Source organism: Amblyomma americanum, chromosome 9 (assembly GCF_052857255.1).
Source record: "Amblyomma americanum isolate KBUSLIRL-KWMA chromosome 9, ASM5285725v1, whole genome shotgun sequence".
In the NCBI taxonomy this organism is placed as follows: Eukaryota; Metazoa; Arthropoda; class Arachnida; order Ixodida; family Ixodidae; genus Amblyomma; species Amblyomma americanum.
Window position 1 is genome coordinate 77,792,375 of NC_135505.1, and position 18,227 is coordinate 77,810,601.

An 18,227-nucleotide genomic window follows, 5' to 3' on the forward strand; every position below is an offset into this window, starting at 1 on the left:
ATCACTTCGCGGGAGCATACCGGTAGGACAACAAAAGTCGCAGGATAGGTATGCCGTTTGACCGTCACCCGCGCTGTGAATCGTTTTGATGGCGTAGTGAGGCGGCTCCCTGCGGTGCAAATTTGTGGGCCGTCCTAAGCCGATGTTAGTTTTCTCAGCTGCGCAGCGAAAATTCCATTCATTACCGAGTAATCGGCTCCTGTGTCGACTAGAGCGGTAACTTTGCGGCTGTCGTTAGTGACTTCTAAGTCGGAGGTCCTGACTCTTGCATTACATGTCGCCCTCGGCGTCGGGTCACGGCTTCGTCGCGTATGCCAGTTGCGGGTGGGGCGTGTGGTCGAAGCCTTTCTGGGTGGCGCCATCCTTTTGAAGGCAGTTTGCGTCGTGGTCGGTATTGTCATTTTGTGCGGCGTCGGTGCAGCGAGTGTAGGTTCTTCATGTGGCGTAGCGGGTGCAGCGTCTTCATAGGGCGTGGTCGGTGGAGGTTCTTCGGTGTTTTGCTTGTAGAAACCTCTCCTCCAAATTTTACTGTATTTAGTTTCCCCTACGGGGGCTGGGAGACCTTCCTCGTACCGCGGCTGCGTAGCTGCGGCGTGGCGACGCAAATCGCGAGGTTGTCGGTGATGGTAAGTGCGAAAGGCGGTTCGACGTGTACTCCCTTCAACGCAGGTATTCGTCGATTTTCGGTGGACGTTGGCCGAAGCGTGGTCGAGGGGCGCCAACAGAAAACCTTCGAAGACCGATACGTCGGTACGGGCAGTGACGAAGAATATGGCTGGCCTCACAGCAATGAAAGCACAACTGTCGGTTGTCGGCAGTCCTCCAGGCGTCGCATTTTCTAGGGCTTGAGCGTCGGTCATAGGCTGGGTCGGAAGGGGCTGGGAAGCGGGTTTGAGGAACAAGTGGCTCATCTCGGGGAGGACGTAGGGGTTGTCATTGGGGCTGAAGAGTCCTTACCGCAGCGACGTAGGTCATGGCCTGGGGTTCTGTGGCCGTCGGGGTGCCAAGTGCCTGCTGCACTTCTTCCCGTACCACATCCATCAGAGTCGCTGCTTGCGGCTGTAGGGAGGAGGATGGCAGTAATCGGTGTAGCTTCTCTTGGCGATTTCGCGGATAACTTCCCGCAAGTTGTCGCTGGTGGTGACCGTCATGTCCGAACGGATTGCACAGGCAGAGGAAGGGCGATTGTACTGCCGAGCTCGGACGTCGAGGGTCTTCTCAATCGTGCAGGCTTCTTGCATGAATTCTTCGTCTTTTTTTGGCGGCTGGCGGACGAGGCTGCCAAAGAATTGTTCTTTTACGCCGCAATTAAAAACTGAAGTTTCATTTTCTCGGTCATCTGCGGGTTGGCTCGGTGAAATAGGCGCTTCATCTCCTCGACGTAACCACGCACGGGCTCATTCGGAAGGTGTATCCTGCACTCGAAGAGTCTTTCAGCTCTTTCTTTCCTCACGACACTGGTGAATAAATTCACCAGTTCCTTCTTGAATAGGTCCCATGTCGTTAGGAAAGACCCGTGGTTTTCATACCACGTGCGTGCTGAGCTTTCCAGTGCGAAAAAGACTTGCTGGAGTTTCGCTGCATCATTCCAATTGTTGAAAGATGTCATGCGCTCAAATTTGTGCCCCCATTCTTCAATGTCTCCGTTTAGGGATCCATTGAAAGCTGGCGGCACCCGCGGCTGCTACAGTATGATCGGTGTCGACATCTTCGGCGAGGTTGCGGTGCTCGTAGCAATGTCCTTTCGCTGTCTGGTGCGGACCGGCAGGGTCCCGAACTGAGGCTCCTCTTCCTGGAGACGTCGGCTGGCTCGCTGAGCTGCTGGCTCGTCCTCAGGTGCGTAGTGCTGAGGGCTGGCTTCACGACTTGAAGGGGGCGTCCAGAACATGGAAGGCTACCTAGAACCTCCACCAGATGTCACGAAGTGGTAACGGCAGTCGAAGGAGCGATGAAGACGGACAAAAGTTCTTCTGAAAGAAAACTGTTTATTGTGCTTACTTGCGCCCACAATTGACTGAATCACTCGGCGGCGGCGAAGCGACAAGCGTTCTCGGCGGTCGTCGAACAGAATGCCCGGCGCTGTCGGCCGTGCTCAATTTAAAGCTGATAGCGAACTTTCCAGATAAAGCGTGTAAAGTTACTAGAACATTCTGGGACTCAACTCTGTCTAGCTCTGATCAATTGAGATAGATCTAGTCGCGTCTTGAGTCGCTAACAAAGCGATAAAGCGGCGTGGGGGCAGATTTGAAGAATGAACACTGCAAAGGTTCGCGGCAATATTTTATTTATGTCATTAACTGTATCTTTGAGGAGCCGTATTTAATAGATTTATCTCGTCTGTTTACCACTCTATTAAAAAAAGAAGCATCACAATACAATTACCATTGGAGAAAAAAATTTAATTATCTGCATTAATGTATCTTTCTTCACATACAGGTTCCCAAATCACCATTTATATACCTTCCACGAACTTCAGTGTGTTCAAACTGGAAATGTGACTGACATGTTCCTTACCTTATTGCTGGTGCTTCAACTTTTTATAGTAATGCGGACAGCTAAATGATCACGCTAATCAGCCATAGTTTTATCTGCCGTAAGCTGCTATGTCACACAAAAGCAAGGAATGTGCATGAAGACGGAAGAAATATAGTGGCACTAGTGCGAACAACATCGAAATCATATCGCGTAAGGATACGGAATAATTAAGATTGCTTTCTTTCGAACAAAACTAGTTCACGTTGTTACCTCTGTTGCGTTCCTATTGGAGAGAACTAATGTGCATGAAAAAAAAGTAAGAAAAAATTCTGGATTTCTTTTTGGTAACCTGTACCTGATAAAATACGTCCAAGAACGATATTTTATTGGTAAACTTTATAGCCGTTCGTAACAGTTGTCAACTTTTTCTCAAGTGGAATGAAAAGGGTTATTACCGAAATAAAAAACAACAACCGCTTGGCTTGCTATGACGTGGAACTGAATAAAGGTTGTAATCCAGTGAAGGACACAGATTGGATTCTTCATTATGTAGGTTTCGCTCTGTAGAACTCTAAATGTTTGGTTAAGAATACGGGAAAGCATATTTGTTTTTGAAAAAGTTGAGCATTAATTTAATTTGACGAAGCAGAGGAACAATTTTCTTGGTTAACACACCCAAAACGTTTTCTAGTACAATAGTCACAAGAGAAACTTCTAGGTTATTGTTGTTCATCTTATGTGCATTCCAAGACAACTAACGTATTCAGGAACAAATATTTTCGAAGGTTGACATGTCTTCCAGTAGTATTTCTTCAAAGATCTTTCTAATTTGACAGCCAGGCGAACTCAACTATTGGCTATAGTGCATTGTAATTTTTCTGGGAAATCGTCTACAGTGTTGTCTAATGCTTCCCAAGCTGAAGACAAGCTCTTCCTTTTCCCTGAGCGCTTTTCGTTTTGTCAGAATATTCCCGGAACATTTCGCAATTTTTTAGGAAGTCCATAAAAAGCTGAAATGTCATGTTGTCTTCCGCTATATGTCCTTTATTCATTCATAAATAGTTTTGTTATAGCGGCCTTCGATAGTATTCAGGTCACTTGTCCATTCAACACTTTTTTCTCAGTGGATAAAGTTTCAATTTTCCCTTAAAGACCTTGTCAAACCAACTCTCTTCGCCTGCAGCATATTAATGATGCTATTAAAGAAATATGCTATAAAAGTGTCACAAAGCTTATCAATTTGTATGCCCTGCAAAAGGAACTGCATAGCCAGCAATTCTGGTAAAAAGCACTTTTGAGCGCGAAACCATTCATGAACGCAATTTTTTCATGTAATGTAAGATTTCACTATAACAATCAACACATATGCAGATCACCCAACGGTAGCCTCGAATTTTCTTTCTATTAACGTTTTTGCTATCGTCAAAAGCGTTTTTCATTGGTTTTCTACGGGAGCCTTTACTCTGCGATGCGACCGAAGGAAACACTTTAAAATAAAGATTTTGCTGCATATCATGAAACTGGACTACTACCTTCAATATTACCGTAAACGTATCTCACAATTTTCCAATTTTAAAAATATTTGTCCGAAATTGCTTGACATGGGGGGTCACCATGTGCGTCGTTTCTGTTCCTGCGATGCATAATTCTGAAAATATGACAGTTGACACGCTCTCGTACTTCGATCAATGTTCATACTCTGACAAAAATTAATATTTGCGAGTGATACTTGAACTTTGTGTCACGTTTTCAAATGCGCTTGTTTTGCAGAGGGAGATTTATATGTGCAATACATTTTTTTTTGCGAGTGAAAAAATAAAGAGCAATTTACAGATACGAGCCTGCTTTAGAACTTGCCATTCGCCTCGTTCTCCTTATGCCGCAGAAGTTCGATACCATATCTAAGTTTTTAAAAATATTTCTAACGCTTTAGGACAGTGTATCTTGCTTTAGGGTGTTGTGTATATTTTGTTGTCTACAAACAAGTGCGCTTCTGACGCTTATCGTTTTAAATTTGGGAAATTTGAAAGCGGAATTATTTCTCGAGCTAAGATTGGGGCAACAACCAAGTAAACAAAATATTTTGCATATACTGGAATCTATTTCTCACAAACGATTAAACTTACGAGCGTCTTGATAGCGACGTAAAAGTGTTTCATCCCGCTAAAGAACAATAAAAGAATTTTGGAGGTTGGAACAGTTTGAGAACAAAGATGACGCTTCTTTGGTTTTTCAAAAACTTTTCTCACTTTATTATCACCCATTTTTGTCACCTTTTGATATATTTTATAGAGCAGGGACCTTTTCATACACTTCAAAAGCGAAACGAGTATTTGTCCGTCACAGGTGTTCAGAGGCTGTTGTACAACAACTTCGGGGCTGCGTAGTCAAGCGAAAAATATAATTCGGTCAGTATTGTGAAATCAAATTAGTGTTGTGTTAGCGTCACGGTTTCATTCCGATTATTTGTAAGTTTAATATCGCCGTTAAGGTGAAACCCATCGGAATGCAAGAGAACAGGGGTTAGATTCACTGCAATACTTAAAATGCACAGGTTTCTCTTTAGTCGTGTTAGGACGCCTGCTAAGTTCCGCTAGGCAGCTAGTTCAGTTGTTTTCAAGTTAAAAGAATTATTAAAGAAGCTCAGTAAGCGATATCTAAAAGTCTTCAATTTAGGCCTAAAGAAGGTTCTATGGGCTTTTTACATTCGATGTGAAAGGCAATATTGTGGGACCTAAATGATTGTCTGGTACCTACTTCTTGCTACTAAAGGATTGAGCCTTGAGCTTTATCCTGTGGTATTATCGGAAAAAGGTTATCATGAATTTTATCTTTACCTATGGCATCATCTTCAACTTACGCTTTTCGATGTTTTCCTTATGAGAATATTTTTCTCAATATTCTACTCCCTGTTTCATGGTTACCGTACTAGCGTGTCTTTTCGCCTCACCTCTTTACCCACAATTGAGCGAATAAAATTTCCGCCACGACTATCAGCCCATAATACACCTTAAATGTATGTGAAAACCTTCGCCCTCATTGGGCTCTCCTCGATATGCCTAAACTGCTTGAGGAGTGTTTCTTTTACACGCAAGAAGCCTTGCATGTAAACTTTGCGCAAAAAACATTCCTGAATCAAAAGCTAGCCTAGTAGAGATGGCGTTAGGAAGTGTCTTGTCTAAGGTCTTGAAACAGAATCGTAGCATCAATAAAGTTTTCGCACTAAGCTCAATATGCAAAAGTGTCGTACAGGTTTTGTTAGCAGTTCACTCCAGAGGAGATTAAAAAGAAAGACACAATATTTTATTTTTCTTTATTGACGAACATGTTATTCTTGTTTTATTATCCCTCTATTTTTTCATATTTTACCCTCCTGTAGGTGGTTTCCTTCTGTTCTCAAGTTAACAATGGTGGTTCCAAATACACACGAAACACTAATGATCATTAGGAGAAAATAAATTGCTCGAAAAAATATACATTAAAGCTTTCAGGCCCGTTAAACGCTAATGCCTTTTCTGCCGTGGCTTTTCCGTGCATATTAATCTTTCTTGACTATATTTGTTTTGCACGCCACACTCTAGTTTTTATTACGACCTCTCTGCAACAAAGCATTAAAAATCTTGAAGATTAAAGCTGTATTTTTCTCTCATTGCTCACGCAAAAATGAGCTAGCAGATTTCATATCTCTTGATATATTAAACTTCTTTCGGCGTTTTTAGGTGCAAACTGACAACAGGCGCCATCGATTTATTTTGCCAGCAGTTATTAAAAAAAAATTGAAACGCCCCAGAGAGGTCGCACAAAAAAGTATCTGGGGAGTTTGGTACGGTAAAAACCTAAAGTGTTTCCTTGGGAGATAAGTTTTGCTAGGAACTTTACTCTATTGCTCCTGCTGTCTGTTTTCCATGTAGAGTAAGTACGTGGTCATAAGTCTGTGCTCTAGACGTGTGCTATTGGCAGTTTGACTGGTGTTTGATGTATCCCACTGGGAAACGGGAACGAGAGGCAAGCCGCTGCAGACACTGCTGCAGTCAGAGTGCATACACGACATGCCTTAGAGGAGTCTATCCTTTTAGTGAACTTAAAGACTTGTCAACCTATATACACTTATCATGCTTATGAGCTTGTGGAGGGCTATTTCCTGTTTACCGATTTGACACAGTAAATATTCTTCCGAAATATGAAGCCCAAATCATTAAAATAATTGTTATGCCGCACTATTCCTATTTGCTCTGTTGCGACGCGGCACATTAATGAAATCGGTGGATGCCGCCCTCAGTTCGTCAGCTTGCGCCGCGAGTCGGGTTTTCTATTTGCTTCCCTTGAGTGGCCTATTCGGAAAAAAACCGTTATCTACGGCCGACTGTTCCTTCAGGGTGAATTGGTAGTCAGCTGAACGAGTGTAAGGGGTGGTAGGATGCCGACCGCGGCTGCCTACAATTTCCGTACCTCATGCAGACGCTCATGCCTCAGCTGAACGCTGAGGCGACCCATCCAAGCCGAACAATGCAAAGCACGGCCATGCACCTTCCTTCTGGTCTTTTCTCATTTGTGTTGCCAGCGTTCAGCGCGTGTCATTTCAGCTTGACCCGCTGGGTCAGTTTAAATAGCCATGCACTTCATGTCGCGTTTCTACGATGTAAAATTCTCTTCAAGTGGTATAGAGCGAAGGTCCAGTGAACATCTCCGGGCATTTCGTGCTTCAGTGCCTCTACTTTTGTAACTATTTCAAGTATTTTGTAACTCGATATCGTGATAAGAAAACATAGCGCACAACTTGGTCCGTGGAGCACTGCACGAAATCTGCGGAAAACTTGTGACGCGACAACCGGGCCCTGCGTAGAACATATATCCATTTCGATATTCGTTTACATATTCATATTCGATATTCACTTATTCTAGCGTTCATTTGCTCCAATTCCAATCTTGAGTGTAGAATTGGTTGAATACTAATTTATCTGCCAATAGATTAAAGCAGGATATTGCAGAATACATTATAAAAAGCAATAACTTAAATGTAATGAATGCAATGACTTGAATAATAAAAAAATAAGACTTCCAACATTTGAGAAATTAGTGAGAAAACCCTGTCTGGTGACCATAGTGTGCTCATTTCTGAGGGAAACTAACGGGAATTCTATGCTGTGAAACTTTATTTTATTGGCCTTCTAGCTGAAGCCAGAAAGCATGGTAAAGAGACTACAGCGAGTAATGTCCACCCAGTGAGCGCCGAGGTCACGCTGAGAGGTGCTACGGCGGACAGGAACTGCAGCTGCACCGAGCTCGGGTAACGGTGTCGAGTGGCTCCACGAAGTCTGCCTCCCGTTGTCGCCTTAAGTGGGACAGAACACACTGGTTACGCGAGCCGGAAAACTTTAACCGACACAGTAAATGATGAATTCAGTGAACCCGTAAATTTTTGTGACAGTAATTTAAATATTGTTACGTGACAGCAAGCCAGTGAATACAGGACAACATGACAGAAGGCGATGGAATCGCGGAGGGCCTAGCCCGAACCCTCTGTCACGGATATCTCCGGAGAACACTCGGACAGAAAGAATGGACTAGGCGACGGGTGTACCCACACAAACCCACATTTAAAACACCCTACGTGACACACACACTAGAACACAAAACTAACAAAACTAACACAACACACAAAGGCTATAAATACACACGACCCGGGCACACTTCTACCAGCGTCTGCTACTAGCGTTCTACTATTCGTGGTCGGCGTTCATGCTCATGGTTGGTTCGGTGCGGCTGCGGCGTTGTATGGATCCCGTAGCCGGCGTCGAGGCGGCGTTCGACGTGCTTGGGCTGGCGTCGCTGGCGGCGTCGCTGGCTGCGTCGTACAAGCTCCAGGTCCAAGCGCCCGTGGAGGTGATGCCGGTGTTGTTGGCGTTGGGGGCACCACCCGGATGGGTGGCAACAGCGCTGGAGGCAACCCTGGCCGTAGCAGGTGGTAGCGTCCTCTGCTGACTCCCCGGAACGGGCTCAGGCACGGGAGGAAGTCCACGATGCAGAGTCGTAGAACGCGAGCTCACCGGAGCAGTAGCCGGCGTCGCTCTCTTCCAGCCAAAGTGTCCCTGACCCGTCGGAGCCTCCGCTTCTCGGCTGTTCCCCCCAGTGCCTCGCTCTCAATCGCCTTTTTATAGCCTCGGTGTTAGTCGACGTAAGCCTTGTCGTCGTCTTCTTCTATTCTCCACCAATCATTTCTCTCCACCTCACCGAATGCTTCTCCACCAATCATCTTTCTCCACCTCACCGAATTTTTCTTCTTCCTCTTCTTTAATCTTCGGTTAATTCGCGTCGTCGCGTTCACACCTTTTTCCTTTAAAATTTGATCTAGGCTCCTTAATATATGTGACACCCTCCGTGCCACGCCACTGCCCACTTTGTCGTCTTCTTGTCCGTGACACTACCCGGGGCGGCCGAGCGATCGTCCCAATCGCGCGAACTGGAAGACCGGCCGTGACGATAAAACGTGGGACGCGACGACCGGCGTGACAAAAAAGGCGAACACAGAAGAGAAGAAGATGCAGGGCTGGCCGTCAGGATGAAAGAGATGAGCAGATGATGTTTGGATGAGGCCTGGTCCAGAAAGCTTCCTGGCCGTAGCTGGGTTCACCTTGAGCCGACGGCCGAGGCCCATGAAATCACCGAATGGCTTGGGAGTGAGCTGTGTTCGAATATGTTGGAGGCTTCTAGGGCCGTTGGTGTCATAAGTTTTCGTATCTTCTGGTCGGGGCGAGGGACGGGGCTGGGTGTTCGGCGTGGTCGGTTCTGGTCTGGCGGGTTGGGGCACAGCCGGGTGACCGACGAACACGAGCGACGACCACGGCGCACGCAGGACGCCGAAGCTCCAGGGCCAGGATGGAGATCAATTACCCGCACCTCCTCCGAATTTTACGTGATGGCAAGCCGATGAAGAGACGAATGCATGAAAGATGGAAATGGAATGATATTTAATGGCGGTATGCCTAGCGCGAGCACTCCGTGCCATGCCACTGCCCACTTTGTTGTCTTCTAGTACGGGGCAATATTATGCTTAGAAAGCACCTCTAAAGTGTCCGATGTAGACGCCAAAAAAAAAGTTATTGCGCGACCCATAAATTGCCCAAGGAGAGCGGCAAAAGTTAAGGTAAACCCCAAAGCTCTGAACGTTGTACCTTCGAAAAATGTTGGTTGACAAAAATTTGCACATGCAACAAATGGTACCAGGATTTGAGCGTCGCACAAGTAAAAACAGTATTCTCGCACACCTTTCAGCAGTGCCTGGCGGTCTTATCATGATATCGATGTCGCTCATGCTGGCGTTCGATTGTGCGACGTACTCCTTCGCAAGGCGCCAGCTTACTTAGAACATGCCTAAAATTCTCGATGCCGACGCTGAGGGGCTATTAGTAGCCGCCCGACTGGGCGACATAACTTAAATTTTTACAAAGGCGCCTAGGTCGCTTCAATGACGGCGCGGCACACCTCAGTGCTTCTCTTAGTGTTGGCCGCAAGTGAAATACTTTACCACGGTTCTCTTGAGAAATAAACTGCTGAAACTATTGTTGAGTGATATCGGTATGGGCTGCCTTGTTTTGTGAATCCGTCAAGGGATCATTAATGTAAGCTTATCTTAAGTTGCACTTCGACATGTGTTAAGTAGGACGTGTTTTTGTCATTCATCTCTGTTATTAATCGCCTATCGAGTTCGACGGCTGCGGTTCAAAATATACAGGAAGAAATACAGCCGAATGTATGCGGTTCCTGTTCGTGCCTCTAGCTGAGATGCTACCTCATTGAAAAGTCACTCTTGTGGTGCGCCATTCTGCGCTTCCTTAAAATGTATGGTCAGGTTCTCGGTGCAATCATGAAATTATATGTATCGGTGGCAACTGCGATACACTTAATTTTACTGAAACATGGTATTAGGTGGAAACATGTAGCTCCTATAGTGCGTTGCAGTGAGAACTACCAGCGCACTGAGACAGCGTTTATGACATCTTCGGCAGCAGTCCTTTCTTGTACAAACGTCGCATCAGGGGAGAATATTTAAAAGTAGCGGTTAGCACAATCACTACTACTATGAATTCAAGCACTACCATTGAACAGAAAGCAAGAGCATGAGATTTCTTAGTGCATGTCACTGTAGTTATTTGTGCCACGGTCTCTTAAAGCTGTGTACCGAGCAGTCTCATTTGCTCAGAAGTTTCGGTGCTGCAGTGAACAATGTTTTGGTGAATCTAAGCTGGATCATTCCGCTGGTCACGATATTGCCTTAGCATTTTTCAGACCTGACATCGTGATATTAAGGGCTCAGTGCACACTGCAAGGGAAAGATGTCAGCAAACAAATGTAGTGTGTGAAACGCTACCGTTTCAGTTGGAGGCGTCATGTATCTATCTTTAAAGCAGTGGTTTAAATTTCTATATGGGATATAATTATATTAACATTATAATTATCCCAAGAAAATAGTCTTGGAAGCATGAAGAAAGACACAGAGAACAAAGTGTATACAAGGTGAAAGCTACAGCACCTGCATATCTATGAATACATCGCATCACACGAGCTGCCACTTACTGCAAAATATATATTTTATGGGCGAAGCTACAGTTCGTTTTACGAACCAAGTTGTGTGTATTTCTGCTATGTGCCGGGGGACCGGTTTAGTTCCTAATTAAAGTACAGTGTTGGCATAAAAGACGACCCTTTCGTAATATAGTTTCACGCTGACGTTGCATTGCCGTCTACAAACAAATGTGTCGCTCCCGGAAAGGTAAATTCTTAAATAACCCTGTTTTGAGGCAACACTGACAATGAAATGTTCGCTCAGTCCTCTACAAATATCTCAACAAAAGAGAAGAACAAAAGCGATTGAGTTATCAATTTGTTTATTCCGTGACGATCATCTCGAAGCGAAGGTCACACCCTATTTCACCGTCCGTTCAACGCTTGGAGGTGCCTGAAATATCTATTGTCTACGCCTTCATGGAGGGAATCGAAGATTTTGAAGCAGCTTCCATAAGCACGGCTGCCAGTCTGCATATTGCAGAAACGGTCCTTCTTGCAAGGCGGGCGTTTACGCACCACTCTGCACTGGGTGAGGAACAAAAAGGGTCATGTTTAGTCGAGCTGTTGAGCCGAACTATTCATGCACAATACCGTATATTAACATGAGACTGTTTTTGCGCGACTACATGTCATGTCTAACTGCTGGCAACAGACTCGTGCAAATGCACTTTATGTATGTTGCTCCAACTGGGAAAAAAACATGTATAGGTGTTCCCTCACAGCCCTGCCTATTACGCAAACCCCTAAAGAGCTACATCATCAACAAAATAGCTGTTGTCCAGTATCTTTCAACCCTTAAAGCTACAAAGTTAGTTAGAATGTTGCTTTTCCCGTGATGACGGGGATTTTGGTATATATTTATTTACATATTGTCACCGATAAACGGTCGAAGCGCTTAAAACCAGGTTTAATCAGACGTGCTAGGCGTCCGGGACAGCAGGGAGCTCGAGCTAGGAAGAAGACGAAAATCTCTAGCCCCTCGAAAGCGCAAGGCATGGCAAGTCCCATCTAAAACAGTTCGGCCGCGGTATGGCGCTACTGGATTGATTGGGACTGTGGCATTACTGCCCCTCTCTGAAGGGCAACGAATCGGTGCCGCAACAATGAGCAACAGGAAGACAAGGGACGGCGCATGTGTCCGGCGGCTGGTGTGGACAGGCCTGAAGTGCTAGCGGGTGTGGTACGGCTTCATCCGTGCAACATGGACGACTTCGGGGGTCGGCCGTCTAGAGGAGCGAACTGTACCCTGGGGAAGAACTTCATAGTTCACCTCACTGACTTGGCGGAGTACCTGGTAGCGGCCAAAATATCGGCGTAGAAGATTTTCGGAGCGCCCACGCATGCGTATTGAGCTCCAAACCCAGACTTGTTCGCCGGGCTGGTAACCAACAGCTCGGTGGCGGAGGCTATAGAGGTGAGCGGCGAGGGCTTGCTGGTGCCGGATGCGCTGTCGGGCGAGTTGGAGGGTGGCGTCGGCGTGACAAACGAATTGGGCAGCACCCATAACAGATGAGGTACTACTAGTCGGAGAGCAACATGGCGTCCAGCATAGTTGTGGCTTCGTGACCATGCACTAAACGAAATGGAGTGAAGGTTGTCGTTTCTTGTAGAGCAGTGTTATAGGCAAATGTCACGTAAGCGAGTATGGCGTCCCAGTTGCGGTGGTCTGCGTCAACATACATGGAAATCATGTCGGCGATCGTCTTGTTGAGCCGTTCGGTGAGGCCGTTCGTTTGAGGGTGGTAAGCGGTTGTCTTGCGGTGACTGGTGCCGCTCAAGCGCATAACCTCCTGCGTAAGGGCCGAGGTGAAGGCCGTTCCTCTGTCAGTTAAAACGATGGCGGGTGCACCGTGCCGACGCACAATATTTTTAACGAAAAAGTTCGCAATTTCGTCAGCGGTACCACGAGGGAGAGCTTTAGTTTCACAGTACCGGCTGAGGTAGTCGGTGGCGACCACAATGTAGCGGTTACCCAGCGAGGACTTCGGAAATGGGCCCAGTAAGTCCATGCCGACATGGTGGAAGGGGACTTGTGGCAGATTAATAGGCTGCAGTAGTCCGGCTGGCTTAGTCGGCGGCGTCTTGCGACGTTGGCACTCGCGGCAAGTTCTGACGTAACGCTGGCCAACTGAAGCAACCCTGGGCCAGTAGTACTTTTGGCGTATCCGCGCCAAAGTTCGACAAAAACACAGGTGACCAGAAGATGGGTCATCATGGCTCGCCTGCAGGACTTCGTCGCGAAAGGCCGTAGGCACGACGAGTAGATAGACAGCTTCTGTTGGACTGTAGTTTTTCTTATACAGGACGCGGTCACGTAAACAGAACGACGACAGCCCGCACGAAAACATTCGTGGGGGTGACGCAGCGCTTCCTTCAAAATACTCAATGAGAGGCCGTAGTTCACTGTCGTCCCTTTGGTGTTGAGTGAGAACGGACGTGGACATAGCGCCGAGAAAAATAGAATCGTCGTCGGGATCAGCTCGGTTGTCCTCGATAGGAGCACGAGACAGACAGTCGGCATCACTGTGCTTCCTACCGGACTTATAAACGATGGTGACATCGAACTCTTGAATGCGAAGGGTCCAGCGTGCAAACCGTCGCGAAGGATCTTAGAGGTTCGCCAGCCAACACAGCGAGTGGTGGTCACTGACGACCCTGAAAGGGCGGTCATATAAGTACGCGCGAAATTTGGTCACTGCCCACACAACGGCCAGGCATTCTTTTTCGGTGGTGGAATAGTTCGCTTCAGATCGTGACAACGAGGGGCTCGCGTATGCGATTATGCGTTCGAGACCATCCTGCCACTGCACAAGGACCGCACCGAGGCCGATGTTGCTGGCGTCTGTGTGCAGTTCAGTAGCGGCTGACTCGTCGAAGTGTCCAAGGATGGGCGTACTTTGGAGACGATTTCGGAGGTCTTCAAAAGCCTTCTGTTGTTCCAGGCCCCAGAAGAACGGTTCGGAATCTTTTGTGAGGCGGGTGAGGGGCTCGTCGATTTGGGAGAAGTTCTTCACAAAACGCCGATAATAGGCGCAGAGATCCAGAAAGCGGCGCACGCTTCGCTTTTCGGTGGGCACAGGAAAAGCAGCCACGGTGGCTGTCTTATCGGGGTCGGGGCTAACCCCTTTATCACTCACGATGCGGCCCAAAAACTTCAACTCTTCGAAAGCGAAGTGGCACTTTTCGGGCTTCAGGGAAAGTCCGGCCGACCGAATCGCTTCGAACACAGCGCGCAGGCGTCTCAGGTGCTCTTCAAACGTATCAGAGAAGTTGACAACGTCATCCAAGTACACGAGACAGGACTGCTATTTCAGATCGGCAAGAACGGTGTCCATCATCCGTTGGAAGGTAGCAGGAGCCGAGCACAGGCCGAAAGGAAGCACCCGGAATTCGTACAGATCGTCCGGCGTAATAAAGGCGGTCCTTTCCCGGTCGTGTTCGTCCACCTCGATTTGCCAATAGCCGCTGCGTAAATCTAGCGATGAGAAGTACTTGACGTGGCGCAGCCGATCCAGGGAGTCATCAATGCGCGGCAGAGGACAAACATCTTTTTGTGATTTTGTTAAAACGTCAGTAATCAACGCAGAACCGTAGGGTTGCATCTTTTTTTGCTACTAGAACAACAGGCGACGCCCACAGGCTTGTCGACGGCTGTATCACATCGTCCTGGAGCATTTCTTGAACTTGGCGGCGAATGGCATCACGCTCCTTTGAAGAGATCCGTTAAGGCGGCTGACATAACGGCCACTGGTTGGCGTCGACTATAATTCGGTGCTTAGTGAGCGGTGTCTGCCTAACCTTAGAGGTCGAGGCGAAGCAGTGACAGAAAGACTGGATAACGCTTTCGAGGCAGGGTTTCTGATTTGACAGGAGGTTCGGGTTCACGTCAGTTTTTATGGGAGTGGTCGGTGCCTCCACTTATGCCGAGGCTTCGGACAAAGCGTGCTGTCCCGCGAATTCACCGATTTCTTCGAAATACACAATAACTGTTCTGACAGGCAAACACTGAGATTCACAGCCAAAATTGGTTACCAAGAGCTCGGTTCGGCCATTGTTCAGCTCGACAATTCCGCGAGCAACACAGACTTGCCGACCAAGGAGCAGCGACATGTTGGTGTCAGCGATTACACGAGTACCAGTGATGTCGCAATCTACGGTAAAAACATGCTAGCTCTTGACGGGATTAATACGTGGTCGTCAAAGATGCGTAACTTAGTCCCGCGTGGCTCTGGATCGCCGTCAACAGGGGGTTGAGTGGAAAATGACACGACCAGCTCCTGAAGCTTGATGACAGCACCGTACTCCCGAAGGAAATACAAACCAAGTATCAGGTCTTTGGAGCACTCCGGTAGCACAGCAAAGCAACCAGGGAAAGTAGCACTGCGGATCTGGATTCGTGACGTGCAGACGCCGATTGGCGTAACCACATGGCCGCCGGTGGTGCGGATCTGGGGTCCAGACCAAGGGGTCAGCACCTTTTTGAGGGCCGTAGCTAGCCGACTGCTCATTACAGAAAAGTCTGCGCCGGTATCCACAAGTGCGGTCACATCGCGATTATCAGCGATTTCTGGGATTTCGGCAGACACCAGTTGGTCGCAGCACGTCGTTGTCTTGAGGTCGTCGTCGGTCGGATTGTAGCCGCAAATCGTCGGGTGGAGGCTCTTGACTTGATCCAATAGTGGCGGCCCTACCCCCGGGGGACGCTGTCTTCAGTTTTCCCGATGTGTGGACGCGCCTCAGAACTGGCTAGAAAAAGACGGGTGGATTGGCGAAGAAAACCGCCTTGGGGATGGCGAACGGGACTGGCGTCGCCGCGAGGTCGTTAGCTGCACGTTATCGGACAGATACTGCTCGATGTCCCACGGCCGTTCTCCGTAGCGTGGTCGAGGTGCGTCAGGTGAAAACCCCCTTAAGCCCATTCTGCGGTAGGGGCAGTGGCGGAGGAAGTGGCCGGGCTCCCCACAGTGGTAGCAGAGCCGCCAATTGTTTGGCGTACGCCAAACGCGCGCTTTGCTCATGGTGGACGGGGGCTCCTGCGGTACGACTGGTGCAGCTGCAGTTGGGCACCGCAGTGAAGGCACAGGAGTGACGGGAGAAAATGCTTGACTCACTGGCTCAGGACGACTTTGTAGTGCTTGACTGTATGCCATCACATAGGGCGCTGGCTGCGGAGCTGGTGGCGACTGAACAGCTCGCCGGACTTCATCTCGGACCACGTCCGGTATGGCAGCGACGCTGGCCTGTGGAGCTTCGAAGCGAAGTTCTCGAGTTCTTCACGCACCAGGCTCCTCAAAAAGTCTCGAAGCTCCTCAGTGGGTAACGACTTGGGCGTGCAGTGGTGAGCGGCTGCTACACTAGCCTGACGGCCGTAGTGGGCGCCCCGTTCATGCAGAGAACGCTCCATGCTTGTTGCCTCCTTGGCAAAGTCGGCCACCGTTCTTAGCGGGTCACGTACCAGTCCGGCAAACAATTGCTCTTTGACGCCGCGCATTAGGTGGCGTACCTTCTTGTCCTCGGGAATAGCAGGGTCGGCGCGATTGAAGGGTCGCGCCATGTCCTCGATAAACATGGCGACGCTCTCATTCGGCAGCTGCGACCTCGATTGCAAGGCGATTTCAGTCTTCTCCTTTCGTTCCCTGGTGTTGAACGTGGCTTAGAGCTCTCGGCGAAAGATCTCCCAGTTAGTGTAGGAAGCTTCGTGGTTCTCATACCGTATCTTGGCCGAGTCCTGTAGTGCGAAGTACACGTTCCGCGATTTGCGCTCTCCGTCCCACTCGTTGAAGCCCGCCACACGGTCAAAGCTGGCCAACCAGTCTTCGACGTCCTCAAACCTCTCACCGTTTAATGATGGGGGCGACCGAGGCGTGTGAAGGACGAACGGCGAGGCATTCCCGGAATGCTGACTTGCCTGGGTAGCCGTAGCGGTCGTCATGGCCCTTGCTGGTCTTGCAAGTTGGCCGAACTCTGGTTGTAGGCTTCGCAGGCGGCGGCTCGCCTCGTGGACTGGTGTTGTAGCCACGCGTTTCGAACTGACGTCAAGAGTGTCCTCCAGGTCAGCGTACATGGATCACACCCCGCACCCCCACCAAATGTCACCGATAAACGGTCGAAGCCCTCAAAACCAGGTTTAATTAGACGTGCTAGGCGTCCAGGACAGCAGGGAGCTCGAGCGAGGAAGAAGACGAAAACCTCTAGCCCCTCGAGAGCGCAAGGCATGGCAAGTCCCATCTTAAACAGTTCGGCCGCGGTATGGCGCCACTTGGTTGATTGGGACTCTGGCAATATACCTTAAAGGCTTAGCGACAGGCATTGAGAGAGGGTTATCAAATACAAATGTTTGTGTAGAGTACGTTAAACATCAAAAACGTATTTTTAAGCATAGCAAAATAGACCAAAAACTAGTGTGCTCAGATTTTATGATATCGCAAATAACAAGTAGACATATGAAGTGAAAGACTACACTGTGCGCCGTGGAACAGAATAGAAGAAGTGCACAAAGTATCATACAAATGCAAAAAAAATTCATCGATACGTGACAACTCCCCATAAAAAGAACCTAAAAAGGCAATATTCTTAAGTGGTGGAAACAGTTGTACGAAGCATGGGACTGCGTTACAGCATTTGTAACCCACGCTTACAACTCTTCTGAGCAAGCCACCGTCGACTTCTCTCCGTATTTTTTTCTCTACCGCCAAGGGCCTTCTTGCACGTTGGTCATCATTTTCCAGGACCAATTAGATGCTTCAGAAATTACAAGTTCCGAAGCCGCAACTTATGGCAAAGAATGCGGCCAGCTTGGCCGTTTTTTCACGGCTCTCATCAGCAGTGCCAGAAAAGCCCCCGCAATCAATCCGCCCTTCTTCAAGCTAACCTTGTTTACTCCTTGGTCTGGCTGCGGGTATCAACCTCAAGCCCTGGCCTCTCGTCGAAATTTCAGAAGTACCAGGGCCTCTACCGCATCCTAAAAGAAATAGTGATGGTCAATTACCTAGCAAAAACCTTCTCGCCTTGCACTGATAACCATCGCCGTTGGTGCAAAATTCTCCACGCCGACCGCATCAAAGGCTACTACGCCTTCGCTGTCGTCGCATCCCGATTGGTTGGAAAGATGGTACCTTTTCGCCCGTCACACTTGCTCACACATCGGCTCAGCTGCCTGCTATCAGCAGACATCAGCCTCGTGTGAG